The sequence below is a fragment of the Scyliorhinus canicula genome, chromosome 14 (genome assembly GCF_902713615.1).
Source record: "Scyliorhinus canicula chromosome 14, sScyCan1.1, whole genome shotgun sequence".
Lineage (NCBI taxonomy): Eukaryota > Metazoa > Chordata > Chondrichthyes > Carcharhiniformes > Scyliorhinidae > Scyliorhinus > Scyliorhinus canicula.
This window is the reverse complement of record NC_052159.1, coordinates 24,971,285-24,986,900: the sequence shown is the minus strand read 5'-3', so window position 1 is coordinate 24,986,900 and position 15,616 is coordinate 24,971,285. Positions and strand designations below refer to the sequence as shown.

General features: G+C 49.4%; 1 protein-coding gene across 1 annotated transcript in view; it reads right to left on the bottom strand.

The window, feature by feature from the left end:
• Nucleotides 1–14,944, bottom strand: part of atp10a (ATPase phospholipid transporting 10A) — a 308,521-nt gene extending 293,577 nt beyond the window's left edge. The window contains exons 1-2 of the mRNA XM_038817916.1: nt 14,829–14,944; nt 710–922 (exon numbers count right to left, since the gene is read on the bottom strand). The gene's annotated coding sequence lies outside the window, so the exon portion shown is untranslated. The remainder of the gene's footprint in view (nt 1–709; nt 923–14,828) is intronic.
• Nucleotides 14,945–15,616: the final 672 nt, after the last annotated feature.

The window sequence follows — 15,616 nt, the reverse complement described above, 5'->3', positions numbered from 1 at the left end:
AGCCGATCGCCAAATGTGATTTCGGTGTCGGTGAGCGGAGAATCCGGCCCCTGGTCTCCTGAACCGACTGGGGGGGGGGCATCACAACCCATCCTTTGGGAAGGCTGGATCTAGGCTGACACTTCAGTGCAGGACTGAGCGAGTGCTGCACCCAGGAGGCATTGACTTTCGATGAAGTGTTAAACAGAGGGCTGATCTTCCCTCACTGGTGGTACTAGTCAAAGAAGAGCAGGAAAATTTTCCCAGACAGCAGGCTAAAAGTTAGCCATCAATCATCATCTCAAAGCAGTTCATCTATTTCACTGTTGTGGTGTATTGCAAGAGTGACGAATCTTCAAAATTATTTAATTGGCTGTAAAACATTCTGGGATGAATTGAGGTTGTGAAAACCACTGTATAAATGCAATTTTTTCTTTAGCATAATTAAAGGCCCAATTACGAGCCATTTTAAGAGCCTGCTGGCATTTTCCCAACTGAGGTCCAAACCCTCCTATCGTTTGGGGATGCCGTCAGTTAAATAAAGGCGGCCTCCCTGCGGCAGCCTTAGAGGCCACCAGTTGGAGATTTGATGGCCCAAAGTGTGGGCCACAGAGAGAAAAACAGTCTCCATGCCCCCTCCCCCCCAGTGATTTCTCAGAAGGGGTTTCCCCCCCCCTCTTACACTCCAGGACCCACCCACCCCCACCCGGAAATTCTAATGTATTTTTACATTATCTCGCAGAGGCTCGACGTCTCCTGCCTGTCCAGGATCCTCTCTCGGTGACACTGCTGAAGTTTCAGAACTGCTGATCTTCTGATTGGTCTTGCAGTATTAGACTTAATTGGACGGCAGGCTCGCAGGTGGCCAATTACCGAGCCGGTCCAGATGCCAGCAAGCCCAGTCTTTGGACCACTTCTCACAGTGACGTCATGATCTTGAGGCCTGCAATAGAATTTAGGCCCGTTCACTCAGTTTCTCTCTTCACAGATGCTGCCAGCCCTGCTGACTATTTCCAACATTTCCTGTTTTGGTACCAATTCCTTGATTGTGTTTTGTGCTAAAAGTCAATAAGAGACCAGGGTGCTAGTCAGTGGATGGACTTGAGTTGATGTCTGCTGAACGATACGTATAGCGGCGTGTTCCTAAGTGGCGGCAGCGCCAAGGAACATCCTTCTATTTATCGGCACTTGGCCGTTTCTTTTAGCCTCAGGAAGATTCTCCCCGCCGAGACCCCAATTAAAGGGATTTCCTCAAAGATCAGGGTGCCTGGTAGCCCCAATCTCCCGCCCTCCCCCTTCAGGCACCCCCCCCCCCCCTGTTTTTGTGATCCCCATCACCATTCCGACCTTGAGGAAGCCCCCAGAAAACCCCCCACCCCACCCTACCTGGCAAGGTCCCCACCGTCCCGTCTCCTGGCACTGCCAGCCTGGCACCCAGGCAGTACACCTGGCACCCTGGAAGTGCCACCCAGGCACCCTAGCAGTGACAGAGTCGCCCTGCCAGGATGTCGGTTGGCACTGCCATGGTGCCAGGCTGGCAGTGTCAAGGTGCCCAGGTGCCAGAGGGAATGCCAGGGTGGCACCTGCCCTGTTCCCAACCATCCAGCAGTCTCTAATGGCCTAGGAGACCCCCCCCCACCTCCTCTCCCGCCCAGGTACCGTTACGCCTGCTCCACCTTTGCGTGGACCAGTACTAAATGGCACCCTGGCAAAGTCTTCCAGGCACAGCTTGGATTGTCGCAAATCTCGTGAGAGGCCTCTCGTGAGAATCAAAGTTTGGCGCAACAAGGCCGCTGAATCACGCCCTGGGTTATATTGCACTGATCATACATTTAATATTTAAGGGGCGATTTGCAGTTCATCGGTCATGTTTGGGTGTGAGTCTCAGTGCCTTTGCTGAAAAAGCAGTGCGTTAACCCACCTAAGTGCCACTTTAAATATTTTGTAACCAATTACATAAAATCATAAGAAATAGGAGCAGTGCAGGCCATTCGGCCTCCTGAGCCTGCCCCACCATTCAACAAGATCGTGATTGTGATCTTAACTCCACTTTGCCGCCTGCCCCCCTTGTTGATCAAAAATCTGTTTCCCTCAGCTTGGAATATATTCAATGATCCAGCCTCCACTGTTCTCTGGGAAGAGAATTCCAAAGACAAACGACCCTCTGGAGAAGAAATTCCTCCTCATCTCCGTCTTAAATGTGGGAACCCCTTTTTGGAAATTGTTCCCTTTCGTTCTGGCTCCCCCCCCCCCAACCCCCGACGAGGGGAAACCTCCTCTCGCCATTTACCCTGTCAAGTCCCCTCAGAAACCTCTGTTTTTACATAAGTAAGTAAGAAGTCTTACAACACCAGGTTAAAGTCCAACAGGTTTGAAGGATACCTCTTCATTCACCTGAGGAAGGAGCAGTGCTCCGAAAGCTCGTGTTTGAAACAAACCTGTTGGACTTTAACCTGGTGTTGTAAGACTTCTTACTGTGCTCACCCCAGTCCAACGCCAACATCTCCACATTATTTTAAATAAGATCACCTCTCATTCTTTCAACCTCCAATGAGTATAGGACTAACTTGCTAAATCTTTACTCATAATACAAATCTCCCCCACACCCCGCCTCCCTATTTCCTAAGTGATCTATAAAGACCCAGGAGGCCAAAGGGTAGGGTCAACACTGGCTTATTTACGGTTATAAGAATCTGCTCTAATGCAGTAAATACACAAACAGTATTAGTCCTATTGGGACAGTCCCTGTCTGAGCCTGCCTTCATACTAGATTGGACTAGTGGGTGGCACGGTAGCACAGTGGGGTGCACTGTTGCTTCACAGCTCCAGGGTCCCAGGTTCGATTCCCGGCTTGGGTCACTGTCTGTGCAGAGTCGGGACGTTCTCCTCGTGCCTGCGTGGGTTTCCTCCGGGTGCTCCGGTTTCCTCCCACAATTCCTGAAAGACGCGCGTTAGGTAATTTGGACATTCTGAATTCTCCCTCTGTGTACCCAACCAGGCGCTGGAATGTGGAACCTCGGGGCTTTTCACAGTAACTTCATTGCAGTGTTAATGTAAGCCTACTTGTGACAGTAAAGATTATTTTTAAAAAAAAATTAGATTATCGAGAGCCTCAGCTCGGCGTGTCTCCGCCCACTGGCGGAAAAGCTTATATTCCGCAAATCCCACGGGGAGACCAATTTGGGTATCCCAGTGGGCCTTGTGGGAGTTATTGCAGTATCACCAGGACAAAGCTACAAGAACAACAAAATGATTTTTTTTTCATAAAGGTGAACTGGTACAGATATTTCAGCCCATCAACGGGCCCCTCCACTCGACAAGCAGGACCTCGGAGACAGACTATTTAATTTACAAAGATACCATTTGGGCATACATTGCAGGCTGCTGTGTTCAACACAAATGTCAGTTCAGAAAATCACCTGAAGCTATGGAAGAAAGCAGTCGCTCGAGCTGTCAAGTTATTCTGCTCCAGTGATGGGAGGCAGCTGCGCGTTGTTTTTATTGCTGAGCACAATGGTTCTACCGTCGTGCAACAGAATTTCACAGATCAATTCGTGGCACCGACATGCTGAATGAAGCAGAGCTGAACTTACCTGAGTGCCAAGAATTCAGTCAACTGCATTGTAAGTGTTGAAACGTGAATGCTGAAGGAAGTGACAGAGCTGGGTGAGGGGGGTGGGGGGGGGGGGGGGGGGGGGGGGGAGGGGGCGCTGTAAGGTTGAAAAGCTGACTCAAACGTTTACGGGATCTCACAAAGCTCTAATATCCAGCCTCAAAGCTGGAAGGTAGCCCAGGCAAAGTTAATGAAATTCTTTGCTTCTTGATGAGTGCTAATAAATTCAGTTTTGGTCTAATCCCACGTGGGCTGAGTTTGCAATCTCAAAGTCTTTAAAGTCAGGAGCAATGTTCCAACCAGGGGGCTGGCTGAACAGGTAGCAACAGTGGCATGGGCTGCTTAAAATGGTTCGAGGGAAAAAAAATAAGTCCTGTTTAATTCTGGTCCCCCGTGTCAAGGACCCTGGTCTCATTGACTACCTGCTATGTAGTTACAACTAGAGGTATGTAGTTGCAACTAAGAGCCTCAATCTATTTCCCAGCATTGGTTACAATAGTTTTGACATGTCACTCAGCCAACTGCTTGGTGTTCACCCAAGTCAATGTTATCCTCTCTTAACTCATTTCTGTGGCATCCCATGATAAGGACACCTCAGGTTCTTCTAGTTGCGAGCAGGATAGATCTGTATCAGCGCTGATCCCATAAAGGTACATCACCACATCTTGAAAGGTTGGCTCTCAGGATGTCAGCGTAAAGGTTTGAATGTCTAAACTTCTTTAACAAGGTGAAGGAACAGAGGAAAAGTGAAAAAGAATAATTGATTGTGAAAGCAAAATGTTGAAACTGAAAGAATCAGCGCTGAATTCAAACGTTATTCTTTGCGAACCCCTGCCTGGATCATAAATCCCTTCAACAAACTTCATCACAATGGTGAAATGGTGAGGTTTCGGCATTCAGATCGGTCAAGAGGCAAAGTGTGTTCCGAAGCAATCTGAGTGCGTTTCACACCAGCCGACCCTAAATTGGCAGCCAGCATAACATTACATTCTCCAAGCGTTCATAGGCATTGGGGACACTGTATAAAGAGCCATGATCCCCGTGACTCCCTGTATAAAGAGCCATTTGGCTGGATTGTCAGCACCCTGATGCCAAAATCGCGGCTAGTGCCGGGGCGGAGAATCCAGTTTGATGCCATAATCGGGCCCGGCGCCGAATCGGCGACTCTCCAGGCACCGAATATCGGTGTCACCGGGAGTACGCTGTGCCGCCAGGGGGCTATTGCCAGACACCCGCTCAGCAATCCTCCGCCCCCGACTTCTGAATTCCCAACGGGGCTGGCGAGGAATTAACCTGTTATTGCCGGTCGGGATGCAATCCGCAGCCTCCCTGGTCGGGAGCGGGCGGATTGGAGAACACGGGGGCCTTATAGGCAGCCGGGGAATGAATGTGCGGGATTTGAGGGCCGGGCGCGCGGCCGATTGGGGGTCTCTTTCTTGGGTCCGGCTCTGCGGTCCGAGTCCGACATTGGGCACAACGCGGCCGCTAGAGGCCTCTGACCTGAAAGTGCGGGGGCCCATTTCTGCAGCAAAGGTTGCGAGATTTACTCCGGGTCCCTGCTAGCCCCCTGCAGGGCTATGAATTCATTTCACTTTTTTGCAGGAATTTGAGGAGTAATACTCCACCTTTATGACGCTGGCGTCAGCACTTAATCTCAAAATCGGAGAATCCAGTCCATGGTCTCCGTGATTCCCTATGCACAGGGCCATGGTCTCCGTGATTCCCTATGCACAGGGCCATGGTCTCCGTGATTCCCTATGCACAGGGCCATGGTCTCCGTGATTCCCTATGCACAGGGCCATGGTCTCTGTGATTTCCTTTGTAAAGGGCCATTATTCCCGTGACTCCCTGTATAAAGAGCCATGGGCCGGGACTCTCCGAGCCTCCGAGCCAAAACTGCGATCAGCGCGGGGATGGCGAATGGGGGGGTCAGCCGCCTTCCTGCGATTCTCCGATCGATGCGCGCCGGTCGGGGGCAGTTGAAAGAGGCCCCGCAGCGATTCTCCGCGGATGACCGTCCAAGTTCCCGCCGGCGTAGTTCAAGTATGGTTCCTCCTGGCGGGAGCTCGGACTCGCGGCTGCAGTGGTCGTCCTGGTGGCGGGCGTGGGGGATTCGTCACCGGGGGGGGGGCCTCCACAATGACCAGGCCCGCGATTGGGGACCACCTATCCGTGGGTGTGTGCGATCTGGGAGGGAGCCTACTTCTTCGGCGCCGGCCCAATGTGTGGCGAAAAAAGCTAGAAAAAAGTCCAGAGTAATTCGTGCCCATTTCCTCGTGGGTGTGGAGACATAGCCCCATTATTAGAGAATCCCGCCCATGGTCTCCGTGATCCCCTTGGCATTACAGGGATGGTAGAAGGATCCCAAGTGTGCAAAGTGCTGAGAAAAAAATCCAAAATCTCAGAAGATACAGAGGATTGCTCACCCGATGCAATATCAGATACCTTCATGATAGAAGCCATTACCAAGATTGATTTATTGGATCGGGAAGAAAGACCAATAGACACACCCTCAAAGATAATAAAGGAGTGGACTGTCTCACTTCAAGATTGATACAGGAGTGTATACAAATATTCTCACATTCCAATCTTTAAAGCAAACAATCAGAAAGCTTTTGATTATGCAGTCCACCTGAGAGCTCAAAGATTACGATGGTAATGCGATAGCTACAAAGGGGTCATGCTGTCTCATTGTGAACAATGGGAAAATAGAGTTACCCATTGACATCGAGGTCGTAGAGGGTCAGAAATCTTCATTGATTGGTGGTACTGCTTGTGAAAGATTGCAGCTAGTAGAAAGTATTCACTTAGCTGGTACTTCAGATGACACAGATGAAGAGTCCATGGAAGACCTAGGTGATGTGAACAACCTCTCCAAAGTTCATATTGATGCCGCATCAGAAAACATAGCTACTACGTACGCTGAAACATCAGAAAACAGGGCAACTACTGATGCTGAAACATCAGAACCTGAGTTAGTCAGAATAGTGGAAGCGCAAGCTTGTTTAATTTCTGTGGTACTAACAGTATCTGATCGCAAACTACAGACTATAAAAGCCAAAACTGAAAAGGACTTGACGCTCCAGAACGTAAAACAATACCTCCGAGAAGGATGGCTTGCTGGATGCAAATCACCCTTTCAAGACATAAGAGATGATCTGACTACGATTGATGGTGTCCTGTTAAAAGGAGACAGGATGGTGATACCTGCCTGTTTGCGTCTAGAGATTCTGCAGCAGATTCACGAGGGTCATCAAGGCATTGAGAAGTGCCATAAGTGAGCCAGACAATCGGTGTATTGGCCAGGAATAAACAGAGAGATCGATCAGTACGTGTAAGCATGTCCGATTTGTCAGATCTATCAACCTGCACAGAGCAAACAAACCATGCACTAGATGGAAATTGTGACCAAGTCATGGAACAAAGTGGGCATTGATCTATTTCATCTCCAGGGTCATGAGTAGTTGATAGTCATAGGCTCCAACTTTTCAGAGGTGATGTTGTTGAAAGATTCGACTGCCGGATTAGTGATTAAGGCAACAAAATCAATTTTTGCACGCCTTGATGTCCTGCTTAACGTTGTCTCTGACAATGGTCCGTGTTTCTGGAGCTGGGAGTGGACACAGTTTTCAGAGCAATATAATTTTAACCATGTGACGTCTAGCCCACACTATCCACAGTCTAATGGGAAAACGGAACGAGCAGTCGGGATAATTAAAAAATTGTTCTGAAAGGCAAGTTAAGATGGTCAAGATGTGTCATTAGTGCTATTAGTGTACCGAACAACACCATTATCAACGGGTCTCTCACCTGCACAAATGTTGATGGGGAGAAGACTAAGAACCACTTTACCACATATCAGCAGTCTAGAAACTGATAACAAGAAGGTAAGTGAAAAAGAAGAAGCAACAAGAGGTCTACAATAAACATACCAAGCCTTTAGCTGAGATACACGATGGTAAGTTTGGGAGGATTCAAGTTCCAGAAGGTGGTTGGCAAAATATTGCAAAAGGTCTAAAACAGGTAGCACCCAGGTCTTACCTCGTGCAAACAGACCGAGAAGTGCTGGTCAGAAGAAACAGATGAGCATTACTACATGTCAAGCACAAGGTTAACGCGAACAAGTTGTCCCACAAGGCAACATGTTCAATTTCCTTACCAGATCCACGTTTAGCACTAACACAGCTAGGAGATGGACTAGAGAAATCTAACTCCTTGAATATTCTATATGCAAGGGGATTGGAGTAGAGGAGTAAAGAAGTCTTCAGACAATTGTGTAGGATTTTGGTGAGATCACATATCTGCAACACTGTGCAGAATTTTGGTCTCCATATTTAAGGAACGACACACTGCATTGGAGGCGGTACAGTCAAGGTTCACCAATTTGTTCCCTGGGATGAGGTAGTTGTCCTGCGGTGAGAGAATGAGTAAATTGGGCCCTATGTTCTCTGGTAGGCAATCTCATTGAACCATGCAAGATTCTGGAGGGGCTTGCTCTGATAGACTCTGAGAGATTGTTTCTGCTGGTTAGGGAGCCTGTTACTCAGGGGCACGGTCTCAGTATAAGGAGGCGGCGAATCACTTAGGACTGAGATGGGCAGAAATTACTTCACTCCAAGGGTTGTGAATCTTTAGAATTCCCTACACAGGAGGGCTCTGGGTGCTCCATCGTTGAATATATTTAAGGCTGGGCTAGACAGATTTTTGGCCTTTCTTGGAATCAAAGGATCTGAGGAACGGGTGGGAAAGTGGAGTTGAAGCGCAAAATCAACGATAATTGTATTGAATGGCGCAGCGGCTCGATGAGTGAGATGGTCGACTCCTGCTCCTATTTCTCAAGGCCAGAACATTATGGAGCTTGAGCAGGCATGCACCCAAGATGAAGTAGGGCAGGTGGCGGCTTGTATGGACTGTAGACATTGGCTAGGCCGGGAAGTTGACTGCCGAGTTGCTGTGCAGTAAATTCAATGTAAATGGATTCTCCGGGTTGCTTGGGGATCTTCCATCAAAGTTACAATGGGCGACCGAAGACACTGCGGTGAAAATGCAACACCTTATGCGCAGCTGGAATGGGATGTGAACGTTCCACTTACCCTACCCTAACATTCTTCACTCTGATGAAGCAGAAAATTGGTGGGAAAACAATTATGCTTGTTGGTGAATGTAAACAATTCTCTCTTTTCTATCTGGTGTTGCTGAATTCTGCTCATGTGAAAGCAAATGAAACTTACAGGCACGATCTTCCGGCAGTTCACGCTGGCAAAATCATCCAGTCCCACCGGTGGCGCGATTCGTCTCAGGTTTCCCGGTGGCCTGAGGTGGATTCAATGGAAAATCTCATTGACAGCCGCGGGACAAGAAGGTCCCACCACCGGCCAATGAAGGGCCGCCTCCCTCAAATCCATCCCTGGCCCCCTCCCCTCTCCCATGTGGATTCCAATCAGCAACAAAGATAAATGCTAAAAGTGTGTGGCCTTTCACTGAGGTTCTTCTGAGCAGCAAACCAAGAGATAATCAAAACGTCTTATTTCACAGTAAGGAGTGGACGAGGAGACAGGAGATTATGGGTGCGATGTATCGGCTGAGTCCCGCCAGAATCAGGAGGGGACGTGGCTGGTAGATCCTGGGAGAGGCCTCTCCCGGGATTCCCGACAGTCGTTATGCCTCGCACGATCCAATGAGATCTTGCAATTTGGATCTCAATCTAACTAACTTCAAGTGAGTTGAATAACCTTGTTAAACAAAGGGCTGGTTTGTAGTAGCTGTTATCTGTCAATCAGTTGAAAGGAGTTGGTTCAGTTGGTGTTATTCACTCTAGCACGAGGCTAGACGCGGTGGTGACTCATCAGAAACTTAATGTTAGAGATTGGTCTGCAAATCTCAGGGATACAGGAGACAATTTCTCCGGCCACTGGGATTCACTTTTCCCGCTGACAGTGCATCTCTGCCACGAGTTTCCCGGCAGCATGGGGTGGTTTCAATCAGAAATCCCATTGACAAGCGGCGGGAGTAGAAAATCCCGCCACCAGCAAATGGTGTGCCGCAGAAAAACACGCGGCTGGAATGCTGGGTGATCCAGCTGGTGTCTCACCAAAGTCCCGTAAACTGCGGTAAAACGTTCCTACTTTAATAGTCCTACTCTAGACTGTACCTCTTTTCAAGCAGTGTATATACCACGGGCGTGATTGAACAAAAATATTTCTCAGTGTAATTTTGAGTGAATTTGGCAGGGTGTTTCCCATCAGCCTTTTGGGTGTGATCCACACTGGTATTCACCCGCACTGAGTCATTTGTTTGGATCTTGCGGGGGTTTCGCACACACTTCAAAGTTTTTTCATTGTTGGGGAGCTGAACCTGCTGACCAGACCAGGTCCTCAGATATCAGGCCGCCAATTTGAAAGGGTGCCCCGATCTCCAGGTGAGCTTGAGCATTTCCCACACTTCCCCACCCATGGGCAATGTCGCCCCCCCTCCCTGCACCCCCCCCCCCCCCCCCCCCCCCCCCCCCACACACACACACATAAGCATTACTCCACACCCTCCGGAATGAGGACACCCCACTATGGGGTCGCTGAGGGGCCGCCATTTTTCAGGCCTCTCACCGCCCCCCCCCCCCCCCTCCCCTTATGCCACCCCTTTCAGGACCCCCGCCCTTCACCACCCCAACCTTTCTGAGGCCCCTTGATACCTTCCATTCACCGCCACACACTTCATACCCCCCTCATCCCCTCTTTAATGGGCATGGCCCCCTCAGTCCCCAACCCTTGGCTGCCACCCTGACATCATGTGCTCCGGCATCCATGGTGGCAGTTCCAAGGTGCCAGCCTGGCAATGCCAGGGTGCCTGTGCGCCAGAGGGAGGGTAAGTGTGCCATCCTGCCCTCTCCCCGATCACTTAGTGTCTCCAATAGCCTGATAGGTCAAACCCCCCCCCCCCCCCCACCCCAGGTGGTCGTTACGCCTGGTCCACATTTATGTGGGCCAGTACTAAACAGCGCCTGGTGGAGGCCTCATTGCAAAGGCCGTTAGTTCCCGGGAGCCCAGAGAATCCGACACATGCATATTTAAATGGGCCACACTTGAGCATTGCGAATGTCACAAGTGCCCTCTCATCACCATTGTAATGTCGGAAAAGCCACAACAAATGTGCACACAACAAGCACCCACCAACAGCAATCTGACAATGACCTGATAATCTGTTCTTATGATTTAAAAGGAATAAAATAAAAATTTAATAAATTTAAAGTACCCATATCTTTTTTTCCAATTAAGGGGCAATTTAGCTTGGCCAATTCACCGAGCCTGCACATCCTTTTAGATTGTGGGGGTGAAACCCGCACAGACACGGGGAGAATGTGCAGACTCCACACGCACAGTGACCCGGGGCCCGGATCGAACCTGGGACCTCGGCGCCGTGAGGCAGCAGTGCTCACCACTGCGCCATTGGTATTCTTATGATGTTGAATGAGGGATAAGTATTGGCCAGGACATAAGGGTCAGCTCTGAAAAAGAATCACAGGGACTCAGAAAGTCAATTCTGTTTCACTCTCCGCAGCTTCTTTTCCAGCACTTGCTGTTGTTTATTTTGGATTTCCAGCGTCCGCAGTATTTTGCTTTTATTACACCAGCATTAACTCCCCTCTTCTTTCGAAAGAAGGCCTGGGGGATCTTTTACATCTAAATGGCAGGAAGTGCAGCACTCCCTCAGTACAGCACTGGAGTGCTGGCCTTGATTTTTGGGTTTAAGACAAACTTTGTGACAAGAGTTCCAATTGAGTCACAGCTTATATACGGGACAGGCTTTTCCCAAAGTGACTATGGCCACTCTTTAAATTTTCCTGTACCTCTCGGAATGCTGCCCGCCATTGGCAGGACTGGAAAATCCCGGCCACATAAGCACCAGGGCGGACGACCGAAAGCTTGGTCCAAGAGATACGTTTTATGCATCTTTGAAGAGGAGCACGAGATCGCGAGGTTGCATGGAGTGATTCCAGAGTTTAGGGCCTGGCTACCAATGGCGGAGTGACAGAAATCTATTCTGGGGGGGGGGCACTGGATTTCCCAGTCCCCCCCCCCATGGCGTGTTCCGCAGCGGCAGAGGGCGACTGCCATTGGCTGGCGGCAGGATCTTCTGGTCCTGATGCTGTCAATGGGGCTTTCCATTATGTCCATTCCCGTCACCGGGAAACCCGCGGCAGAGGTTTGCCATCGGCAGGACCGGAAGATTCCACCTGCGGGAATGGTGGGAAAATTTTGGACCCCGGCGTTGAACCTGTGTGGAGAGAATTAGTTGACTGGAGGAGATGACAGAGGTTATGGGCCTGTCCAAAGTCTTTGCTTTTCTACAGTAAAAGTTCCGTGGTCACCTGGATACACACAGCCCAACTGACACTGGTGATAAAGAACAATTGCTTTTCATTATGTGCGAAGAGGTGAGATATCGAAAGGAAATGACAACATTTGGCAGCTCCCAAATGGCAGCACTTAAATTAAATATCCAACAAGTTGTCAGGGTCACGTTTCACAAAAGCTGAATGCCATAAACCGCGTTACATGCAGAGAATGTCACAAACTCACTGGGAGGCAGGTAGCGTCAATGAAACGGAGGGGAAAATAAATTTTTATTAACAATGGATGACACAGCTTGTGCCTTTAAGGCACAATAGATGCCATTAAAGCAATTAGACATTGTTAGCAGGAGTTTTCACCGAAAGTGAAGCGGGAAAACAGCAAAGCCCAATTATGAAATGTTCAAGCTTACAATATCCCAGTTGTGTTGAGGACATTTTAAAAAGTGCAAGGACTGCAAAGGGACTTCAACAATCCCCGCGCTATAGATGATACCATACGTTTCTGTCAAGCCGTTAACAATGTTCCTTGGGAACCAGCCTTTCAGAATTGATGGGATTGCAAAGCGGCACCTTGATACACCCTTGGAAGTGTGCTGGCCAGTTTGGCTGAAGCAATTCGCTGAGGCTCCTTAGACAGTACCTTACAAACCTGCTACCTCAACCACCTGGAAGGACAAGGGCAGGAGGTGTATGGGAAACACGACCACCTGCACATTCCCCATCAAGCCACACACCATCCTGACTTGACATATTGCTGCCGTTCCTTCACTGTCGCTGTTAGTTCACTAACAGCACCATGAGTGTACCTACGAGACACGGGCTGCAAATGTTCAATACGGTAGTTCACCACCATCTTCTCACGGGCAATTAGGGATGGCCAACAAAAATGCTGGTCTAGCCAGCGACGCCCATGCTCCATGGAAGAGTAATAAAGTTGTTGAAGGACCAGAAATGTACTCCATGATCTAGCTCCCTTGCTTATTGGCCTATTAATGAACGGCAATCAATCACTCTTGGATAGATTGCTTTCTGGGCGATACATTTTGGTCTACACGAACCTCCCCCTCTTTCAACAGCACAAAACCCATCCCACCTCTACCCTCTTCAGCTCTCATGAAGAGTCATATTCAACTCTGTTTTTCTCTCTCCAGATGCTACCAGGCATGTTAAGTTACGCTTGCACTTTTTGTTTTACTTTTATGGGCTCTGCTGTGGACCTGTGTGATAGGTACGACAGCCACCCGACCACACATGCCTCGCGCCCCAAAATTAACTGCAAGGCCCTTCGCACACAACACTTTCACCCTCCTCCCACAATTAGAAATGGAATCACAACCAGAGAGGAGTGGGAACTCCATGGAAATTAATTCTGTTGCAACCGTTGTGCTAGTGCGGAGTCAATTTTCGCCTCACTTGACCCAGGGTCGCAACACAATTGAAATTAATAAATAATTCCGAGAAACACACCCGAAGTCTTTGGCCCCTGGCTGCCCAATAACTACAATCACTAGGTTTGCAAATTTAAACACAATTAATTTTGTTAATTACGATAACTATGATTAAATATGCAGCAAATACACCAAGTTAGCTATTATCCAATTCCTATCCCTCCTACGTAAACTCGCCTCACCCTCTACACACACACAAGACACAAAAAACAGAGGGGAGAAGAGAAGTGTAGATATAATAATGAAAGTACAAAGATAAGGGGCGCAATTCTCCGACCCCACGCCGGGTGGGAGTGCCGGGCGAATCACGCTACGCCGCCCTGGCACCCGCACGCGATTCTCTCACCCCACCCAAAACGGCGTGTCGCGTTTTGCGACAGGAGAATCGCCGCTCCGGTCGAGCGACAATTCTTCGGCCTGGATGAGCGGCCTGCCTAATACGACCGGTTCACGCCGGCGCCAACCACACCTGGTCGCTGCCGGCATGAACAGAGTGCGACCGCTGAGTGTGGGGCCTGTGGGGGACGGAGGGAGAATCGAGCACCAGGAGGGAGCTAAGGAGGGGTCTGGCCCACGATCGGTGCCCACCGATTGTCGGGCCGGCATCTCTGAAAGACGCACTCTTTTCCCTCCGCCGCCCCGCAAGATCACTCCGACATGTCTTGCAGGGCAGCAGGGGGGAAGACGGCAACCGCGCATGCGCGGGTGACGTCATTTAGGCGCCTCCGGCCGCGTCATTCAGGCGGCGCCGCTTTGACCCAAGCCTCAAGCCCCGCCCCCCCAAGATTGATGCGTCGCCGCTCTTAGCCCCCTGGGGGTGGGAGAATAGGGGGCAAGGAGCGGCCTCCGATGCCAGAGTGAAACACTCCGGGTTTCACTCCGGCGTCGGCACTTTGTCTCCCTTTGGGAGAATCGCGGCCAAGAGTCTTTGTTTCAGATGGTTGTTTCTAGCACACCTTCCTTCAATCGAATCTTTCAGTTTGAGATTTCTGTCTCCAGTCTGTGATGGTTTTCACTGTAGATTCATTCAGGTCTCGACAGTTTCAGGAATACAGCAGCTTTTCAGGAGTGAGAGAAAAGAGAGCTGGTTCTTTCCTCCGAGCGTCCAGGACTCAAACTGCTTCCCCAGGCTCTCCGAATATCATCCCACTCAGGCAGGGCTCAATCACTGCCTGTTACCGTGCAGAATACAGCCTTTTGGCCAATTCATTATCCACTAGCCAACTGATCGAACCGAATCCCACCGATCCCGAGGGTGTCTAAAAGTCTGAGTTCTGCTGTTCAAAATTAGCACAGTGTACTTGAATGTTATAACATTCAGGTTCCTTTCTTCCCCTGCTTGACTTAAAGGTATGCCCATTAAACACCCATGGATCAAAACGATAATAGCAAAAATAAAGAAATGGGAAATAAGGGAATTAACAGGAAGGGTTCTTACCATTCCACCTCAAATTCTTGACTCTTTACTCTCACTGTTCTGGATTGTGTTCACCTCATCCCATAAAACCCTGGAATCTTTTTTTTAAATTGTCCACGGATGTCCTGAAGCCTGCTAATTTAATCAGCATACAGTCATTACTCAGCCAACAACATATGCACTAGCTCAGCCACATTCATCAGATTGACGACAGACGTACGTGCAAAAGCCTTCGACATGGTAAACATGATCACGACCCGCTGGATGTCGATATTTCTGCTGCAAGGACATCTGCAAGATATGAAGTTGGAGGGCGCGGAGACTGTCAACTGTGAGACAATCCCTGATGGCCATGACCTCTGAAGACTGACAGTTTGGAGGGGTGTTGGAAGAGGCGATGAGGAATAGAAAACTCAATTGGCCGAGAAATGGGCGCAGAGAGAACAGAGGCCAACCAATCTTGCACCTGCTCAGCCCACAAGTGGCCCACAAGTGAGCCATGCTGGGTCACGCAAAACAATTCTTCAAACCAACTTGACCACCACGGGTGTAAACCATCATCTCACAATGCAGAAGGTTGCCAAATGAATTGTTCACGGCATGTGGGCATCGTTGACACTCATTGCCCATCACCGAATGCTTTCGAATAGGTGGTGTATTTTTAATGCTGCAGAGTTAACTAAACCAAAAAGAAACTAGAAAGGGAATGGGATACCTGAGACTGTCGGGCAATGTTCGGCACAACATCGAGGGCCGAAGGGCCTGTTCTGTGCTGTACTGTTCTATGTTCTATGTATGTTCTATGTTAC